The sequence below is a fragment of the Plutella xylostella genome, chromosome 14 (genome assembly GCF_932276165.1).
Source record: "Plutella xylostella chromosome 14, ilPluXylo3.1, whole genome shotgun sequence".
Lineage (NCBI taxonomy): Eukaryota > Metazoa > Arthropoda > Insecta > Lepidoptera > Plutellidae > Plutella > Plutella xylostella.
Window position 1 is genome coordinate 4252193 of NC_063994.1, and position 16898 is coordinate 4269090.

Below are 16898 nucleotides of genomic sequence, written 5' to 3' on the forward strand. Positions count from 1 at the left end.
TTTGTTGAAACTAGCTCGATATTACCAGTTGCTGTTACAGGAGTTTCCGATGTAATCTCTCCTAAACTTGGTACAGCGAGCGAAGCCTGTAATGTTTTTAATTTAATAGTAGCCTGACTGAGCCTAACTGAGTCCTCACGACTAGAAGAAGCGTCAATCCTTGTAATTCTGAAATAAATTTGTAATGCCAGGTTCCTTGACCTCTCCAGCTTGTTTTTTTCATAGTTAGCTGACAGTTGATTAACGCTTTCTTCTAGCCTTGCGAGGGATGCCTCCAAACCATCTAAATCATCGCCAGTTTCTAAATGCGAAAGTAAAATATCACAAGAAGGAAACTTAGGTCCGAGTTTGGATATTTGCTTGCGTAGAAGAGCTACCGTTAGCCCAGGCGTTTCACCGCGAACTTCTACCTCATATTCCAGCTCTGGTTTAAGCAAGGAAAGAAATTTAATTTCCGACATTGTATTTTTTTTTTATATACCTAGTTTTTTTTTTTTTTTTTTTTTTAATATTTATTACTAAGTTTTAAAAACATTTCTTAAATAATAATTGCGAACAGATACCAGAAAAAATTGACATTGTACCAGAACCAGTACAAAAAATCTACCTCTAATAAAAATCAACAAAGTACTCCGCCCTGTTACAAGAAAAAGAAAAGCCTACGCAGATATGTTTTTTTTTTAAGCTTCTAGAAGAAAAAGGATAGAAAAGAAGAAAAACAAAAGAAAAAAAATGCAAAGAAAATATCAACTGGTGTGGATTGCAAAAAAATACTACGGAACCCAAGTTACAAAATAAAATTTTAACATAAATTATTACAAGATCAAGATTTACTTTTTTTTTTTTTTTTTGCAATACACACATTTACAATACAATTACTAAGCACACAAAAAAATAAAAAAAAACAATTCTTTACAAGGCACACGCACACCATGCAAACTACGTAATAAACCTATAAAGAGAGACCGAACCCTTAGAACACGTTATGGCGCCAATGTCGCAGCTAGCTCTTAAATGGCGGTGGGAAAAAAATAAATAAAAGAAAATTAAGTTTATTTAGCGTACAACTTTATTAAATTTCGTGGGTTGCCCTACACTCGGGTTCAATCTCTCCGTACGGCTATTACGGTCAGGTACTCCCCTTAGCCGCCCAGGAATAACGGGACGTCTTCTCGAGGCGGTAAATAAGCGTCGTGGGTAACGAACGGCTCCGTAGTTAATTCCCGGTGGTGGACAGGCGGATCTCAGTGCCGTCGTAAGTAGGTACTCAACCAGTACGTCGGACCCTGGAATAAACCCCTTGCATTATTACCAACCTTCGGCATAGGACGGTTCACCGACACTGGTTAGGCAAAAGAAGAAGAAACCCAACAAGCTTGAAAGTGGCGGTGAAAGTTATCAGTAGCGGAGTTATGAAAAATAAATTAATAATACAAGTTAATAACTATACCTACTATCTGGGAGTTCTGTACAATTACTATATTTCTAAACTAACTACAACATGATCATTATGTACTAGGATTGCTTAACTAACTAACTATACTAAGGGTCATAACCATTAACCAGAACCTTTAGTGCTTAAAAATAATGCGACAAAGTATTATGGTATGATGAGGATGATGCAATCGTGAGTGACTAGCAATATTTGGCACTCGCCATCTTAATCTTCTTCAAGCGGCAAGCGATAGAAATTAGTAAAAAAACTTATCACTATTAAAGCTAGTTACTCGTTTGCTCACTTATTAAATATGATAAGGCGAAATATGTACAAGCACTATTTAGAACTACAATAGCACAATAATAACTAACTCTAAAAATAAGTAGGTATCTGTTCGCAACTTACCCAAGAAGTGTGGGGAACTGCATGTACAACACTTAGTTTATTTAATTACACAAGTACGTAATTGCCTTTAATTAATTATGTAATTGTAATGTTTACGACTCGGCCGTTAGTGACGGTGAGCTGGCGAACGAGATAGAAGCGCGCACGCACAAACTCAGCGAGGGTCTCGAGACGTTTAACAATCGCAGCGGCGAATAGCAGTGGCCAAGCCTCGCTGCGAGTCGAACCGGTCGCTGGACAAGTTTTTTAGGGATCCGCGAAGCAAAGCGCAAACGAACTATTTTCGCTCGCGGATGGATTTAGGTAATTAAGTTTAATAATGAAGTAGGTAACGTTGTAAAATAAATAACGTTACAATTACCCGTCAACTCTGTCAGCACAAGCTTGCTTGTGTTGGGGCATAGAATAACTAAGTACGTACTTAGTTATTCTATGGTTGGGGTCCACTAACCCACACTGGGACAGAGTAGTGGACTAGGCCTAATCCCTTCCTTCATTGGAAGGAGACCCATGCCCCGGCAGTGGAGATGTGATGATGGTTAATGATTATGAGATTTATAATTATTCTGCATCTTGACATAAATTTTAATATCCAACCGCAAAGTTAAGTCGAAGTGATACGGACCATACGATCGCTGAAATCCCACTTTTCAGCGATCGTATGGTAAGCACAGGGAACGACGGATATCCTACGGAGGCATAAAAAGGAGGATAGTTGCAATATACCGAGGATGATGAAGTGAAGTTAGAGTAAAAGAGAATTTTATTTATGTCCAACTTTATCCTTTGAGGTTTGCTTATGTTCATATTGCTTTATCCTGAAAATTATGGGATAAATACGGGTCGTAGACACTTACTAAAAAGGTGGGCTTCCATTTCGTAAAAAAATATATCAAAATCGGTTAAGTTGATCCAGAGTTTTGCTCTTGGGAACACATTTCCGGTTAGAATTTTATTCATGCCCAACTTTTTTCTATGAGGTTTGCTTTCCGTCAAAATGCCTTATCCTGAAAATTATGGGATACAAACGGGTCGTAGATACTTACTAAAAATGAAGGCTTCTATTTTGTAAAAAAAAATATCAAAATCGGTTAAGTTGATCCAGAGTTTTGCGCTTGGGAACACATTTCCGGTTAGAATTTTATTCATGCCCAACTTTTTTCTATGAGGCTTGCTTTCCGTCAAAATGCTTTATCCTGAAAATTATGGGATACAAACGGGTCGTAGATACTCACTAAAAACGTAGGCTTCTATTTTGTAAAAAAAATATCAAAATCGGTTAAGTTGATCCAGAGTTTTGCGCTTGGGAATACAGTTCCGGTTAGATTTTTATATAGATGTGAAATGTTGTTTCCGATTACATTTCAATATAAATTATTTAATAATAGGTTTACTTTTGATATATAATTTTTATTTTGTGTAAAAAAGTAATGTCTTGTGTCTACAATATAAATATTTTACTTTAAAAACCATATTGTTATTAAAAAAAAATATTTTATAAAAATAAATATTTGGTTGGATCCTTTCTGCGAAACGTTGAATTTCCCTGCTTGCATAGAAAAAGCAATTTAGGAGAAAGGATCCAAGTGCATATTTTCATTAATAACTCAATAAATATTCGTTATAGCTACACCATGATTTGCAATAGTAAAATAACAATAAATATGCATAATTTAAGATAATTTCCACATATAAGATGCTTTTCATTGCTGAAGAATACCGATTAGAACTTAAAACGTCTATATCTCAGAACTAGGTTTGTGTGGGTTGAGTCCTTTCTGCGTAACTACGTCCAATTATCAATTTAATTTGGTACCTGAATTTTTGTATTTTTGTATTCCTCATAAGTGCATATGACAGCATGGATTATTAAAACAAACAACTTTGCCGTATCACAAATTTTGCACTGTAAAGATAAAAATAGTAATGGTTTTTCTTGCTTACCTTTAGTTTATGTCCCAAATGCTTGTTATGTAAGTTCTTTTCTGTGTTCCCACTTTAGCACTTTTGTTCGATTTACTGCTACACTATTTCAACAACTTTATTAGTACATGTTTAATATATGGGTGAGAATAGTAATAGCACATACACAATGTAAATGTACATAAGTTTTCCGGTTCGGGCTAGCGACAGAATAACAGCGTCATGGGGCAGTTCTGTTCCGTGACAACAACGCTGAGTCGCCCGGCCCATTCACACTAACCACAACTACTGTAAACCGCCTGTAACAGTAATTCAGTAATTTATTATACAACTACCCACACAATTGTGAAAAATAATTATGTGTACTTCTATTTTGATAATGTTCCTATTTATTAACTGTGTTCATGTAATGTATGTAGGTAGTTAGTCCAGTACAAATTTAATGTTTATGTTTTGTATTGTATTGTGTATGTTTGTGAATTAGTGTGAATAAATGGTATGAATTTTGAAATTTGAATTTGTAAATTCTTACACAATGTATAATATTCGCCTAAGGTACATCTTTCCTGCCACGTTTCTTCTACCCACACTGTTCTTCTCATTTTATGACGTCTTATTTTATTTTGGGCGGATTCGACCAACGTCGAGTAACTTTTTACTCACGAGTAAAGTACCAGTTACTCGCGAGTAAGCAGATTTTGCATTCTACCAAACCTGAAACCAAGATAACTAGCTTATCCCAAGAATAAAATGTTATACCGCCAAAATTGACCGTGTAACGAGCTTATCCGAGAGTAATTTTGTAATGGCGGCAGCACATTGAGCCCTACTACGGCGTACCTGCTATGGAGAGGAAAAACAGACCTGAAGGAGAAATCACTATGTAAATATGTGTGGTGCAAAGATGGCTTGGTAATGGTACGTAAAAATGACGGGGATAAAAAAGTGTACTATGTGCGATCAGCCAACGACATCGAAACGATCAAGAAGGAGCTGCTAAAATGAGGTATGTAAACTTACATTAAAGTTTACTCCACTTCTCTTAACTGCGACAATATTTGTTTTATATTGTCATTACAAAATATACATCTTTAATGAATAATTATGAAACAGAAGTATATGAATCAACCCACTCCACTTGGAGCGAATATACCCATGATATAAATCCTCGACAAAATAATCTACTACTTTTACATGTCAATATAAGATCACTGATAAAAAACCATTCCCAACTAGAGTACATTATCGCCACAAGCAAGCCAACTATCCATATAATAATCGTAACTGAGTGTAATGTGAATGACCTGACAAAAACACTGTTTGGATTCAATAACTATACAATGTACACGGAGCTACGAAGCAACCGGAAAGGAGGAGGCGTTATAGTGTACGCTCATAAAAGTGTAACTTTCCTACAAATACCAGTGAATATATCTAGTTTTGAGTGCTTACTTGGTGAAGTGATAACAGCCGATGGCTATAATATGTATGTGTGTGCTATATACCGGCCCCCTAAGTTAAATATTTGCAATTTTATTAACGAACTATCAAGAGTGTTGAATAACTATCCGATAAACTCAAACTTTCTAATTGCTGGTGATATAAATATAGATATCTTGGTGTCTAGTCCGTTGGCAAGCTCTTATCAAAATACCTTATCTGAACTCGGATTCCAATCGTATATTAATCAATATACCAGAATTGAGACCACAGTAAAAGGCACATCTAAAACATGCATTGACCACATTTTCGTACGCGATACTAATGATCGAGGCGGGTACAATAACACTACCCTACACTCAGCTGTTGTGCGAAATGCACTAGCCGACCACTTCATAACCGGTCTCGCCTATATCAGTCAAAAGCCGATTGATCAAAATATAACTATAAACAAAATAGATGATAATAAGCTGAGATTGGAGCTTGACAATATTGACTGGACACCAGTATTTGATATAAATAACCCTAACGATATTCTAGATTTTATAGTGCATAAATTTAACAGTATATACGATCAATGTTGTATAAAGAAAAAAATAAAAACTAATCAAAAATATAACTGTAACTGGATATCAGATAAACTTAAGCTAATGTGTAATAAAAAATCAAAATTGTTACAAATACATTTAAGTGATGTAACTAACAAACAAAATGAGATTATATACAAAAGATATAGAAATAGAACAAACAAATTTATTAATAAAGCAAAAAATAATTTTACAAAAAAAGAAATTTATGATAACTTTAAGAACCCAAAAAAGATGTGGAACCAAAAAATAGACTCACAGGTAGGATTATAAAAGCTGTAGATGACATCCTATTAAAGTCCTTTAGAATTAAAGCAAAAAACCTAGCAGATAAATTCTCTCAAGATTTTGAGAAAAATGTCTCCGACATTGTAATCTCCTTTAATGAGCCATTGCTTGATGAAAATTCATATATAAATACGGCAAAAGTATCACTAAGAATTAATAAAATTAATGACATCATAGTAGAAAAACTTATTAAAAAAATTAACGACAAAAAAAGTCCAGGATACGATAAGAGCCAAAGATATAAAATACATCTCCTTCAAAATTACACCAGTTATAAAACATTTAATTAATCAATGTATAAGTACTTCGACTTACCCCGACCAACTAAAAATCGGTTTAGTTAGACCAATTCACAAAAAAGGTTGTTTTACAAATACAAATCACTATAGGCCTATTACTATACTATCTTGCGTAGATAAAATTATAGAAAAATATTTTGGACAAAAAATTAATGAGTTCTTATCGAACAATGGCATCATTCATGAGAAACAATTCGGATTCCAAAGAAAGAAGAGTACCACTCAACTTCTATCTTTGTTTACTGAGGAGGTTAATAATCACTTGAATAATAAAAGACATGTACTTGCAATCATGATTGATTTCAGCAAAGCTTTTGATACACTTAACCACGAAACGCTTTATAAAAAAATGCAGCAGAATGGCATACAGGGACCAACGCTGGATTGGTTTAAAAACTATCATACAAACAGATACAATACAGTTAGTATTGCCGGTGAGCATAGTGACCTAAAATAATCCTTACGGGGCACGGCCCAAGGGTCGGTTATTGGTCCAACTGAATATTTGATTTATGTAAACGATATGTGTAAACTATTCCAGCGTGCTTCTGTTTACCAATTTGCTGACGACACATGTCTAATAGTAGGATGTCATGACCTAGAGGTTGCGCAATGTACAATGCAAAAAGAATTTGATCTGTTATGTAAATGGGCGCACGACGTTGGTTTATCCATCAATTATGAAAAAACTAAGTTAATGCACATTCACTCATCATACCTAAAATCTAGCATTACACCAACAATCGTAGCCCACGAACATAACTGTATGCATCTTCAACAAACACCATGTGATTGTAAGCCTCTTGAAATTGTAAAACAACATACCTACCTTGGCCTAGTAATAGACGATAAATTTAATTGGGGTCCGCATGTGGACCATGTGTGTAATAGGTTAAGAGCTATATTGGCTAAGATTAAAATTCTAAAACAAAAGATACCATACAACACCTTGAGATTACTATACTTGCAATTGTATGTGATAATCAGAATAAGATACAGTCACTTAACTTAAAGAAGAGATATGGTAGCCTACGAACTCTGCCAAAAACACCCACATTTAATATACCTAATTGTAATAACGAATACGGAAGAAGAATTTGGACGTACAGCCTACCCCATATATTAAACTCACTACCAAAAACTTTAATAAATAATGTAAGAGATGCAAATCCAAAGCAAGTTCGAAGTTTACTTAAACGTTACTATATATATGACAGATATAAGAAAGAAGGGGATGTACTTACGTGCAGATAATTCACATCCAGAATGATAATTGTACTATGTTTGTATTGATAAGGCACTTAATTATAACCACATAGTTATGTAAATGAGGGCAACCTTCCCAGGGATAAAAATCTCAAATGTGTAAAGATTAAACCCGGGAATTACTAATTTATCCAATTAACCTTTTTTATGAAATAAACAGTTCAAATTTTAATTATTTTTTTTTATTTTTTTTTACATCAGCTGATTAGAAAACCGTCATAATGACATATAAACACATCTGTCAAAACATAAACAAAAGTACGTTAAAAGGCAAAGTCTCAGAATAACAACAGCGAATAAAATATTAAAACATAAACAATTTCATACTTTTATAATCAATTCAAACTAAGTTGGCATGTGATTTCTATTGCATGCTTTGAAATCGAAACGCAGCTATTTTTATTTTAGTTGCATTACAGTTTCGTTCCTCGTTCATTCAATTTAATCATGGTATAACTTGGTAGAATGCAAATGTACTTATCCTAGATATTTACTCGCGTATAATTTTAATTCCGGTATAGTTATTCTCGTGTAACGTGATGTTTGGTCGAATTCACCCTTAGATATTCTTCATCTTCCTCTTCCTCTGCCAAAAGGGCAATAATTACTAAATCCCAATCGACCATTTTGAACACGTCTGCCAACGTCGGATTTTGGCATCAAACTGGTCATACACGCCCGCCTGGCAACCCAGAGCATTTTTAACGGAGCTTGCTCACGGATGGGCGAGCATGCCGCCTGCTGTAGCAATTGCCAACTTTACCTTTTGGATAACCACGATTGCAAATGTCGCAGATATTGTAATTGGCTATTAGCTTTGTATCAGGCGCAATTCTCTTCACTTGACAGAAAACTCGTTTTTGTCGGTCATCGTCCGGTGGCAGAGGGGCGAGCGCACTTTGCATCGCGACACCGGGCAGTTGTTTTCGGACCGTTAACGGTGTTTCCAAGCTACTCCGCTTGTCTTCAAACCCGTGATCCGAGCAATAAAATATTGATATTACATTCTAAAATTACTTAAATTCTTAAACTTGAACAAAGTTTTATGCTGTGAGTTATTCTAATTTAAGTTCTTACCACCCCAGACTTGGGTAAGTGTTGCACAATTTATTAAGGTAGTGTTAACGTTATATTTTAAATATTTCTTTTATGATTTACCTTAACGGCTTTCAGAACGTTAAATACTAGGACATCCTAAGCTTTAGCAATTGTAATATGCCTGCCTATGTGTTATTTTAACTTCTGAACCTTAACGAAATGGCTGTAACGATTTTATACCTTTATTATAGTTTTATTTTAGTGCGATTGGTATTACCTGTAATTAATTGCCTATTATAAGTTATTTCCTAATTTAATTTAGTAATTAGCAGTACAGTGCAGCTTGATGGCTACTGTGTGGCTTGGGTAGATATTTATATAAATTAACGATCCCATGACGCGGCATCGCTTGCTGTTAATTTTTGAATTATTTTCTTACCACCGCCGCTAATTACGCTTATCTTATTTTTTTAATGGTTTATTGTAATTCCGTTCTGGTTAGTAACGCGCCAGGCAAACTTTAGTAGATCAATTATTATACGCCCCCGATGCCTAAAGCTTATACCAGTTCTATCATAGGCGGTATTATCAATGTGGAACATTCTCAATTCCAGGGTTCTTGGTTGGAGCTGAGACCTAATTTAAGAATCTGGCAGCTTCGTGACTTCTACCTTGAGATCCCGATACCAACACTTCCACTTCGGAGATCCGCGGCCGACGCAACTATCTACAACATCACGAACAACGAAAATCGTCCACGTACCAGTGGTTACCAAATGTTCCACATCGGACCTAAGGCTCAGGGAAGTGCGGTGTAACTGAAATTTATATTGTAAATGTGCACAACCGACCTAGGCGCGATCACCCAAGTACCCTCCTTCAACTTAAAAAACTTAAATTCCTTCGACTTAAGAAACTTAAATTTTGTAAATATTAGGTAATAATAAATAGTTAAAATCTAGCTCTTTTCTTTTATTTTATTTAGGACTCACTTTTATAAATTTAATTTAAATTTAATAAAGCACGGAAAATTAACGTGACACTGCATGGTCGAGCAATCAAAAGTTTGCTCGACCATGCGCGAGCATTTTGCAGTTCGGTGTGCGCTGACGCTAAGTCTTCATGTATGTGGCTGAGTATATAATCAAAAGTTTCTACGCTTGTCCTCGTATATTCAAAAAAAATATCGGGATAGTTCCTGTATTCGTAATAATGAGTGTGAAATTCGCCAAGTTCTCTCCTTTTTTGGTTAATTGGGTGCGCTCCTATTCTAAATTGAATAATATCTTGTGCTAAAAACGCACTTGATTCTAGGCAATACCGTGCCACTTTTGATAGGGACATTTTATTTTATGTTGCTGTTCTGAATACGTTCACTGCTAACGCCGCCGCGGTCGCAACTGGTCGAGCTGTGGCATACCACCGCAATCCGCACCGCCCGCCGCCCCTCATCCCGCACCGCTGAAAGCTGTGGCCACGGCCTTAGCGTTTGGTGAAATTCCACTAACATACGGAAAAAACAAATGTCACTTTTGGAACTAACATTGCCTTACATTTTGACAGTGACAGTTGACGATACGCAACGTAAACGGAGGTTTCGAATCCTGTGCTCAGGATTCAGGTTTTCATTTCGTAAATTTATTTTGTTTTATGTTTTTAGATGGTGAGAACTAAAGTAACGAAAAGAAAAAAAGGGAACACACACCCCTGAAGAGATGCTCAACGCTATCATTTTGCACAGAAGTGGATTGAGTATACGTAAAACTGCGCAAGAATGCAAACTTTACTATCCGACTCTGCAAAGATACATTAAGAAATACGCTTTATTCAGCACAGAAAAATAAATAAATACGGGAACACCTATGCCTATGAGTGTTGCCAAACTTATATAAACATAAGTCGGACGGCTAATGTAGATTTACAATTTTTCTTCTCAATAAAAATAGTTGGTAGTTTGTGTGCGGGACGTTTTTATTGAAAATGGAACAATACAGTGTAAGTATATTTTATTAAAAACTTTGTAAAGACTCTTGAAATGCATCTCAAACTAAAAGCTAAGGTGTCTTCTGTACAAATAAAATAAAATGGTAAGCTATATTTTACGTTTTTTTAGTGAACTTCCATAAATAAATTTCACGAGCCGCCTCTGACAACACAGACTGAGTCACATAGGAGCGTCACGTGGCCAAAACAAGGAAAGGTGAGCTGTCCCTTGAAGCTACTCCGGGTAACTTCAAACCCGTGTTGTCCAATCCTGAAGAAGGGGAGCTGGTGAGATACGTTATAGAAATGGAGAAACGTTTGTTTGGATTAACCACAGTTTTCAGCTAGCGGAAAAAATAGCAAAGCTCACAATTTTAACCATGATAAAAAGATAGCTGGCCTGAACCACATCAGCTGCTCGAGCTATTGGTTTTAACAAAGTGGCTGTGGATAAATTATATTCCTTGCTCGGAGAAATACATGACGAAAATTATTGCTGAAAAGGGAAGAAAGCAGGTAGGATCACTTTCTTCAGCAGAACGAGGACAGACAGTTACAGTTAAGGTATGCTTTAATGCTGCAGGTACTTATATGCCTCCTATGCTCATACCTCATATATCCTCAACAGAGAATGAAGCAAGAGTTGCTAGACCGAGCTCCTCCAGGAACTACAGCTGAATGTAAACAGGCGCGGATCCAGACCTCAAAATAGGTGATGGGCAAGTCCAAAATACTGATTTTGCCTCGCCTTGAGGTACTTACTGATAGCTGTTTTTGTTGTTGTTGTTGTTGTTGTTGTAGCCATGATATTATGGTGTGCTGTGAATAGTGCAATTTTCTCAAATAAATCAAAACTGTAAAACATATGCATAGGTATACAGTTTTTGAATTTTTTTACAGACAAAACTCTGTTTTAAGGCCAATATTACAATACAACGATTAGACAAAATTGAATTTAAATGTGGCTGACTTTATAGGCAAAATAGTTTTAAGATACCTACTACAGCAATTTAAAAGAAAGGTATTTTTTGTTAAAACCTTCAGATTTCCTAAATTTTGACCCAAATACCTACAGAAGGCAAAAATTTATATAAGTTTGGATGGATTTTCGTAAATCTTTTATACGAGAAAACCGATGTAGATAACTGACATCCTGAACTTAAATTCAGGCTACTTTTTATTGCGGTGTGTTTTGAACTTGCAATAATTCTTGACTGCCTCGACGTAGAGATACGGTTTTGGTATCATTGTTTAGCTTAACTCAAATACTTTTAAAATAATACATAAAAATACCATCAAAGGGGGGCTATTTTCAAAGAAATTCAAGTAAAATGATAATTTTTGCTGTTTTTTACTGTCAAAAAACTAGATTAGGTGCTTTTAACTTATTTTATGTAACTTTTTGGCAAATTTTTATATTTTTATTGGATAAAGATGACTTTTTTCGGATAAAAGAATTTTATTTCATGTCCGTAGGGCGTTTAAATCTCGAAATATGATTTTTATGAAGAAGAAGGAAAAACTAATTAACTAAAACTTTAAAATGGCCGCTATTTCTAGAATATTGAGATTTGACCCCACATATGGGGGTTTTTTCTCGATGAAATTACTCGTAGAATCTACCTTTAAAGTTTGTCGGGTTCGAAAAACAACACATTGTATATCAATATACATCTATCATCAATCCAAAAATTGGTATTTAAAATTATCGAAAAATAATTAGTTATTCCTCTTTTTCCCATACAGCGAAAATTTAATTCGAGAAAAAAAACGACTAACCCCATCGTGTAAGGCATCGTTTAAAAGGTTTCTTTAAATAGAACAAAAATTGCCTTGAAACCATGTGGATCAAACCCCCCAGTCTCGGGATATAATAATATTAATACAATGTGAAAATTAGAGCGTCCCCCCCCTCCCTTAACTTTTGAAATACCTATTATTACAATAATTCTAAAAAAAAATGTCCTGTATACCTCCTAGTAAGTACTTTCGACGAAAACTATAGCGGACTCTGTATCATACATAGTTATTTTTATACCACTCGACCAACTTAATTATGACGTGCAGTTCCCAAATGTATGGATATTTTTTTTGTGTCAAGCAGTTTAAGAATGAAAGAGGGGTCTCTTTCAGTTTTGTGCGTGTCCAACACGCTCTTGGCCGGTTTTTTAAATACATATATTGTTTGGGATCCTTCACATAGTATAGTACTTATTACGTAAAACGTGCAAAATTTCAACTATGGCTTATTTCCTACTATGGCTAACATTTTAGATACAAATAAATAAATAAAAAATATTCTGGTATTTCAGCCATAACTCAACTCGCGTTAATTAAAAAAAAGCCGCAATATTTTGAATTATAATTATGTGAAGGATCCTAACTACCTATAAATTGTTAATACCCCAACAAATTTACACAACTCGTAAGTATAATTTTGTTATTATTATTTCCACAAACTCACTCCAGGGGTCAAAATTAGGGAAATACCTGGTCTATTAAAAAAACTGAAATACTGGCCGTTTTTCCAAAAAAAAGGCTGTCTTTTAAATAACGAAACTACCTATTGACTAATCGAGATCAAACTAGTCTCGTAATCTCGTTGTGCCCATACGTAAATAGTTACTTTGGCCGTAAGCCGTAACGCAGTCTCTTGAAGACATGACAGAAAATTTTATGGCTTTCCAGGAAATCATCTCATTATAACTATAAAAGAGCCATTTCATAAAATAACTAAATTATAAAATCCCGTGGTTTGATATGGCAAGTCATTTAGGTGATGGGCATGCCCACCTTGCCCATATGGGTGGATCCGCGCCTGAATGTAAAGCTAAGGGCTGAATGACTTCTGAAGTATTCATGAGCTGGTTTCCACGGTTTGTAAGGTTTTGTGGTTCGTCGATAACTAACCCAGTCATGCTTCTTTTAGATGATCATATAATGCGTACGCAAAGCATAGAGATTATTGAATATGCACGTAAGTGTGCCGTTGTGACGCTTTACTTTCCTCCGCACTGTACTCATAGGATTCAACCCTTGGATGTTGGCTTCATGAAACCTTTTAAGTGTATACTATGACCATGTCTGCTGTAACTGGTTAAGTTCGCACCCAGGGCTAATAATAACCACTTTTCAAATAAGTGGCCCTTTAATCAGAACAACTTATCAGAGTTAGATCCCCATCACTTTCATCCTCAACTTCCTGGGCTGTTCTCTCTAATACATATGGCAGTGACCACTATCCCATAATAATGTCTATATCCAACAGACCCTCTATTGCTACAGATCCCTCTCCTTTCCCCAAGTATAAAGTGGGTAAAGACAAATGGGACGACTTCATTTCCTCAGTAGAAAACAAATTGAACTTGATTCCTCCCAACTCTGAAAACAATTTTACTGAAAATTATAATAAATTTTAAGAGGCACTAACATCATCTGCTCAGTCTCGTAAATCCTGATTGTACAGATGCTGTGAACCAAAGAAATGAAGCTGAAAATGGGTACATTTCATCAATTACTATGGAAAATTTTATTATTTACAAACGAAATGCAGCTTTTGCCAAAAGGTTGCTTTCCAAAAAAAAGAAGCAGGGCTGGATTAAGTTCCGTGAAAATCTATCCCCTATGCTATGACCCCTAACTCTATGGAGAAACATGAAAAGATTCCGAGGGTCCCTTACCACTCACGACGTATCTTCCAATGACCCCTCTTTATGGCTTGAACGGTTCAGTAACAGATTAGCCCCTCCCTTTGTCCCTAATTTCGATTCCCTGCCGTCCACTCCCACTCTTCTTCAGCATTGCATTGCTTCACACTCTTCTTCTATCCTCAAACAGTATGGATTCTCCTTTTTCATACGATGAACTCGACTCAGCTTTAACTGGTCTCTCCGATTCCTCCCCGGGCATTGATGGTATACCCTATTCTCTTCTCTCAAAATCTTGCTCCAAGATCAAGCGCTACTACCTGGAACTTGTAATTCTTCTTTGAATTCGGCTCAGTCCCGGATTCTTGGAATAAACAGATAATTATCCCTTTATTAAAGACCGGTAAGGACCCTACTGACCCCAATTCTCGCCGCCCAATCGCCTTATCGTCAGCATTATGTAAAGTTATGGAACACATGATGAAAAACAGGTTAGAGTGGATCGTCGAGTCGAAAGGAGACTTAGCCAAATCGATTTGGCTTCCGAAAAGGCATGAGTACTCTGGATAGCCTATCTATCCTCGTAACAGACATTCAAATTGTATTTAAAAGAAAAGAATATTTAGTCGGTATTTTCCTGGATGTAGCATGCGCATATGATAACGTTCTTCTTCCGATATTCAGGCAGAAAATGCACCAGCTGAGCATTCCGCCGAAGCTGACACGTTTTATATGTAATTTACTCATGGAAAGTGCTATCATTATTTTTAATTTGCATTGCCTTAATACGTATCAATTCAGTGTTTCTTAATCATCGGATACTAAATCATAAACTGTTATTGTTTTCAGGTCTTGGATGCTACTCTTTCAAAATGGGGTGTCAGGTCAAAATGTGAAGCAATAACAACTGATAACGCTCAAACCATGATTAACGCTGCAGTTAAACTGCAGATACGACATATACCCTGTTTTGCGCACACACTAAACCTGACGGTGACTGATTCGTTTGCTGTGCCCTGCTTAGACCAGATTTTGAAAAAATGTAAATCCATTGTGAAATTTTTCAAGATGAGTACTTAGCTAGCGATAAATGACGAGCTATTCAACGTGAATTAAACAAAGCAGAACTGAGAGTGATCCAGAAGGGCTAGTACGGGGCGTATTTAAGACGTGACAAGAGTTTTGCATCGCGCTCACTCACATCGCGCAGCCTCAAGAGCGAGCGCGACGGAGAACTTTTGTCACGTCTTAATACCGCCCTGTACTACACTGGCAGGAAGTGCCTACCCGATGGAACAGTTGCTGCAGATACTTGTTACAATGAAGACAGAATTAACTCTCGCACTTAATGAATGTAATCGGGCTCCACCAGGAGTCAATGCTGACGAATACCTAATTATAACAAGATTTTAGTTTACGCTAAATATTAGTTACTAGTTAGGGTTCAGCAGAATATCAGCGCTCAGTAAACAATATTTTTCTGCAGAATGTAAAGCTGAGCTGAATACCTTTTTCTGTACCAGTTTGTTGTTTATTTACTTTGTAGGTATGTAATTAGTGTAATTTTGGTATGGAAATAAAGAATTACTTTATTCAAGAAACAATTCAGCATAGCTGGGCATTAACTCGTTAATCCGTTAATTAACAATATGGTTAATTGATTCACTTTTAAGAATGTTAACGGACACGTTAACTTCCGTTAATATAATGACGGGTGAAATACTTACAAGCAGAAATGATTGATTTTGTAATGAAACCATCTATTTTGGCTGTAGTTTATTTGTTTAATGGTGTTTTGATTAAGAGGACACACAAGGATTGTTAACCTTTTGTGCCGAATAAGAATGAATACCTACAGGATATAGCTTCGAACTGTATTTGTTTTTTGTGAAAACTTCACTGTTGTGTGATAATTTAATTCTATTTTTAAGTAATATTAAGAAACACTGTATGTTTTCTTGACCAATAAAATAAAAAAATATATATGAAGAAGTCCGTTAATCGTTAATCCAATGCGTACTATTTACCGCACAGCACCACGGCGGGCGGGCACGGCGCGACAAACAGGTTCAGACAAGTATATGAGGAAGCAAAGCGAGTAACAACGATGACGAGGAAGACTTCTTTAATTCTGTCACTCAGTCTGACTCTTCAAATAGCAAAGCGCAAAGTCTCGTTAAAACGTGGCTGGACATGAAATCCAAAGACTCGTTTAATGATGCTGCATTCCTTGGAGAACAGATATTCGTAAATCTGTCCCTATTTGGAGACACCAAAATTTACTTCATAATTTGGATGCGATGATTAGAAATATATTAACTGAAATTCTAAATTGCCAACTGGATAACCGCAGCTGGGCCCAGGCATCGCTGCCGATACGGTTCGGTGGCCTGGGCATCCGCTCGGCGTCCAGTGTGGCCCTCCCGGCGTTCCTGTCCTCGGCACACAGTACGGCTGGCCTCTACGGAAAGATAATTTACCCATCGCTTGGCGATGCAGAGGTCACCTACTTGGCCGAGGCCAGGAGCGCCTGGTCAGATATCGCTGGCCCACAACAAAATGTCCCTCGACTACCGGAATCCCA

At 36.2% G+C, this 16898-nt stretch overlaps 1 long non-coding RNA gene across 1 annotated transcript; it reads right to left on the reverse strand.

Moving 5' to 3' along the window:
- Window positions 1-1054: 1054 nt before the first annotated feature.
- LOC125489431 lies at window positions 1055-2199 on the reverse strand. The gene is made up of 2 exons (XR_007266982.1): window positions 1844-2199; window positions 1055-1286 (listed from the first exon to the last, which is right to left on the reverse strand). It is a non-coding gene; the product is annotated as an uncharacterized LOC125489431 (long non-coding RNA).
- Window positions 2200-16898: the final 14699 nt, after the last annotated feature.